A 5,699-nucleotide genomic window follows, 5' to 3' on the forward strand; every position below is an offset into this window, starting at 1 on the left:
GGTGTTGGAGAAGATTCTTGAGAGTCCCTTGGACTGCAAGGAGATCCAACCAGTCCATCCTAAAGGAGATCATTCGTGGGTGTTCATTGGAAGGACTGATGCTAAAGCTGAAACTCCAATACTTTGGCCACCTGATGTGAAGAGTTGACTCATTGGAAAAGACTCTGATGGTGGGAGGGATTGGGGGCAGGAGGAGAAGGGGATGACAGAGGATGAGATGGCTGGATGGCATCACTGACTCGATGGACATGAGTCTGAGTGAACTCCGGGAGTTGGTGATGGACAGGGAGGCCTGGCGTGCTGTGATTCTTGGGGTCGCAAAGAGCTGGACACAACTGAGCAACTGAACTGAACTGAACTTCTACAATGTGCATACTGCTGCTAAACTCATCAACTGAAGTTTTCATTTCAGATTCTTTTTCCTTTCTACTAGTTCCATTTGATTCTTTAAAAAAGTATATTCTGTTCCATTCTCATTATATTCATATTTCCCTTGTATTCTTGAACATATTTATAGGAGCTCTTGCTTACTTCTTGTCTGATAATTCCATCGTTTCTCTCATTTTTGTTCTTTTTCTAGTTATTGAATTTACTGAATTTTCTCATGGTGATAGTTCCCATTTTCCTTTTTTCACATGTTTAGTTAATTTTTTATTACATAAGGAATGCATTGAATTTTATGTCATTGACTGAATTTGTTCTGGCAGTCAGTTAAATTAAATATGGATTATCTTAATCCTTTTGAGTTTGGTTTATGTTTTGTTAAAGTGGATCTAGAATAGTCTTAATCTAGACTAGTTTCGCTTTCCTGTTAAGTTGTACAGTGTTTATTGAAAGCCCTGAATATCAAGTAGGATTTTTTGTTCTCACTGTTTGGAAATGGAATGTTTCCCAATAATCTGTGATTACTGAACATTTAAAATTGCATTCTTGGCATCTGCAGTTTAGATATCAGCACACATTCACAGGAATGCCAAATTCTGGGGCTAATGCTTTGTCTATCTCCTCCATTTCTGATTTTCTGCCACACAAATTCTTGTCCTCTCAGCTATGTCAAATTCCAATCCTTGATTCCAGTCTCCTCAATTTAGTGAGACTACATGTTCAATTTGGGATTTCCTACCCTGAAAGTTCCTCCTGGACTAAATTAGGGCAATAGTAAATTTCATCTCATATAGCTTTTTCTTCTCAGGAGTCTGAGGCTTCTTCCACAAATTGTTCAATATTTAAAAACTGCTACTTTAGGAATCTTTCCATCAGGAAGATCTCCTGGAGAAGGGAATGGCTCTAGTATTTGTGCCTGGAGAATCCCATGGGCAGAGGAGCCTGGTGGGCTGTATAGTCCATGGGGTCACAATGAGTCAGACACAAATGAGGAACTAACACTTTCATACTTTGACAAACTTCATCACATAAAACAGGAATGCTACCAGCCTGTCATCAATTTGTCTCCCTTCTAAGGTCCTTGCCTAACATGGAAACCTCATGTTCTTCTCCTTTATAGTGCCACTCACCCCATGATTATTCTTCTTCTTTTAGTGACTATTTAGTCTTTTGCCTTTAAAAGAACTCTCTTTCAAGTGGAGTGTGTTTACTGCTAAATATTTTGAACCATGTTCTGTATTTTTTTTTTTTAGGGAGTGTGTGTGGGTGGCCCTTAGAGATTTTCTTTTTTCCTGAAAGCACAGAGTTACAATAAAAATTTGTTTTCTGCAGGATCTAGTTGTTTTCAGCAAGAGTGCCTCCCAGACTATTTTTTTTTTTTTTTTTTTACTGCATTGCTGGATGTAAAATTCCTCTGAATTTCTTTTTAACTATGAAGTTGATATATATTATTTTAAACACTATTTTTGGATTTATATTTGTGCATTCTTAAACTGCATTTTTAAACAATGCTGTTGCCTTATTTCATGGTTTTCTTCTCGTTTCCTGTCTCTTCCTGCATTGCTATTGTTTTTCTCTTGTTTTGTCTAAAAATTTGTGTGTTGTGTTGGTTGATTTTACATGTCAACTTGACTACAACACCCACATATTTGGTCAAACATTATTCTAGGTGTGTCTGTAAGGGTGTGTCTGAATGAGATTAACATTTAAATTGGCAAGTTACCTTCCAGAATGTGGGTGTGTCTCAAGCAATCCTTGAAGGCCTCAATAAGACGAAGACTGACCTTTCCAAGCAAGACATAATTCAGCCAGCGGAATGCCTTTACTTGGACTGTATCTCTTCCTTGAGTATTGCTTGCCAGCCTATCCTTCAGATTTTGGATTCACCAGGCCTCCAAATTTCTGAGCCAATTTCTTAAAATCAATCTATCTCTTATCTATGTAGTTCATCACTATCTCTTCTCGTTTCCCAAATCCTAATCATAATTGATCATTAACCTCCAATACTCTCTCATCTGTTTTACATGCTATTCCTTTCCTGTATTGGTTTGCTTTATTAATAAATTAAAATTGCTTATTTCTTATTGTAATTCTTTTATGCACATGTAATTCTTAACATGCACATATTTTTAAAAAGTATTCATTGAATCTTTAATTTTTTTATTTGAATTTTTTATTTGACTACGTTTTCCTCAAGTATATCTTTCAATGTTTTAAATATTGAGTTAATATTAAAAAGCGTAATATTCAAAGAGTTTTTGAATAAAAAAAATTTCATCTTTATTGGGATATGCCTTTTATTTATGCTCAATTTTAAATTATCACCTAAACGGGAATAGAAGTTTTAGTTCAAAATTATTTTATCTTAACAGATTGAAGGTATTATTGGTATGACAAATTCTGTTTTTATAACAGCTTATAGAGATATTTTCTCATCTTTTAAGTATTTTTCTTTTCTTTTTTTTTTTTTTAGTTTAATGTAGTTTCATCATGCTGTGTCTAATTATAGAATTGTTTTTATTTCACATCTTTGAGACTTGATTTTCTTGATGCTGATGATGTAAGATTTTTATAATATCTGGAGAGTCTTCAGCCATCATCTTTTATTTAAATGTCTTACTCTATTTTTGTCTTCTCTATTAAATGTATGTCAGCTCTTCTCATTTTATTCTGTATATATTTTAACTTCTTTTTTATACATGCTGTGTCTTATCTCCCTGTTGCATATGTGTAGTTTCCTCATTTTTATCTTTTAATTTGCTGAGTCTATTTTAGCTGAGTCAAATTTGCTGTTTACCCATTCGTTTTGCATTTTTATATCTGTTTTATAAACTTCAACTTCTATTCTGTGTATCTTTTTAAAATTTGAATATTGTATTGCTACAGTTTTTTCTTTAACAATTTAAATAAATGAGTTTTCCCTTTCAGATTGTTCTGATTTCAAAATTGAAGCTATTATTCTGCTGTTTTTTTATGCTCACTTTCACTGTTAGTGGATGTTTCTTTATGTATTTTGCAATTTTTGACTGTGAACTCATCTTGAATGGGATTGCATGTTTAAAAAGAGAAACAAAGAGAAAGAAAGGGAAAAGACAGAGAGGACAGAGACAGAGAGTGAGAAAGGAGAGAAAAAATATTTTCTGTGTTCAGGGTTTACAAATTTTCTTCCAGTTTTGTTTGCTTGTTTGTTTTGTTCTTCTGCCAGGAGCTTCAGGGTATCACTGGTTAGTTACAAAAGTCCTTGTTAAATTTTAAGCATGTGTTTCCACATGATGGGAAAATTGTTAACTAAAACACAGAACCACGTGGATTAAGAGAATGTATTTTTAAATTTCCTAGAAACGTACGTTTTTTTCTCTATTGAGAACATAGGCAAAGAAAGGCTGTTTTGATTTCCTCTGCAGGGGATAGAATTTTTTTTCTCTCGAAGTTATTCTCCAGGGTCTTGACTTTGACTGTGTGTGTATATGTATATGAATATGATCATTACTTATCTCAAACTTTCAATTCCAATTTCTCAATATATATGACCTCAGGACCTTCTCACTTGTATGCAAGTAAACATTAAAGCACTAAAGTTACTAGCATTGACAGTTCCCTAGAACTACCTACTGCTTCTCACTCTGGTTTTTCTGATATATTCTCCTCTGATCACTTCACTCACGTTGCGCTTGGATATTCTAGGAGATGCTATTAAATATGCATTTAAAATAACATTCACTGTAATTTATTTAACAATTCTAGATATTTGTAGTAGAAGGAATTTTTGAAGTGTGTGGACTGTCATATTTATATTTTAAACAAGTGAATGTGACTCAGCTAATTGATTATATGGTTATCATTGGCCAGAAATATCTGTGTAGAACTGCTTCCTAGTGAGACCAAGTGATAAGTGATATGGGAAAACTTGCTCTTAGATTTAGTTCTTTTTTAAGCACATAGAGCCCAGATATTTATCCTTAATTTTATCTTCCCTTCTAGAAAAGTTTTGGGCTATGGATGGGGGAGCCTGGTGGGCTGCCGTCTATGGGGTCGCACAGAGTCGGACACGACTGAAGCGACTTAGCAGCAGCAGCAGCAGCAAGTGTTTTTATTGTCTCCATTAAACAAATGACTTTTCTTTTTAGCTGAATAATATGAAGGTTTACATGGATGGCTTTAGATTGACCATACTTGGAATAAATCTCCATTAGTTGTGATGTACAATATCTTTATGCATTGTTTTTGGATTTGATTTACTAGTATTTTGTTGAGGACTTTTGAATTTACATTTGTGAGACATACTGATTTATATTTTTCATTTCTTGTAACATCTTTATCTTTTTAAAAAATTGTATTAAAGAAATTATGGCTTCTTATAATATCTTAGGAAGTGTTCACTCCTTTTTTTAGTACCCAAATAAAACAGTCTAGGTCTGGAATTTTCTTTTCAGGAAGTTATTAAGCATTGATTCACTTTCTGTAATAGACATGGGGTTATTCACACAATTTATCTCTTCTTGAATAAATTTTAGTAGTCTATGTCTTTTAAGAAATTTAACCATTTAACCTAGTTATATTTCTGGGCATACTGTTCACAGTATTCTTTTAACTTTTAAATGTTCAGGATATTAGTATAATGATCTCTCTTTCATTTCTGACATTAGTAATACTTATTTATTTATTTTTTTATTAACCCAGCTGAAGGTTTTTTCAACTATTGATCTTTCAGAGTCAACTTTTGCTTCACTCTTTTACTATTGATTTTCTATTCTCAATTTCATTAATTTCTATTTTAAATTTTATTATTTTCTTTCTTTATTTATTTAGGCTTAAGTTGCTCTTTACCCTCTAGTTTCTTAAAGTGGAAGTTTAGGTTATTAATTTTATGTCTTTCATCTAAAACATAAATGCGTTGCTGCTGCTGCTGCTGCTAAGTCACTTCAGTCGTGTCCGACTCTGTGCGACCCCATAGACAGCAGCCCACCAGGCTCCCCCATCCCTGGGATTCTCCAGGCAAGAACACTGGAGTGGGTTGCCATTTCCTTCTCCAATGCATGAAAGTGAAAAGTGAAAAGTGAAAGTGAAGTCGCGCAGTGGTGTCTGACTCTGCGACCCCATGGACTGCAGCCTACCAGGCTTCTCCCCCCATGGGATTTTCCAGGCAAGAGTACCGGAGTGGGGTGCCACTGCCTTCTCTGATAAATGAGTTCAGTTCAGTTCAGTCGCTCAGTCGTGTCCGACTATTTGCGACCCCATGAATAGCCAACTCCCGGAGTTTACCCAGACTCATGTCCATCGAGTCAGTGATGCCATCCAGCCATCTCATCCTCTGT

Source organism: Bison bison, unplaced genomic scaffold (genome assembly GCF_000754665.1).
Source record: "Bison bison bison isolate TAMUID 2011002044 unplaced genomic scaffold, Bison_UMD1.0 scf7180017864491, whole genome shotgun sequence".
NCBI classification, from domain to species: Eukaryota; Metazoa; Chordata; class Mammalia; order Artiodactyla; family Bovidae; genus Bison; species Bison bison.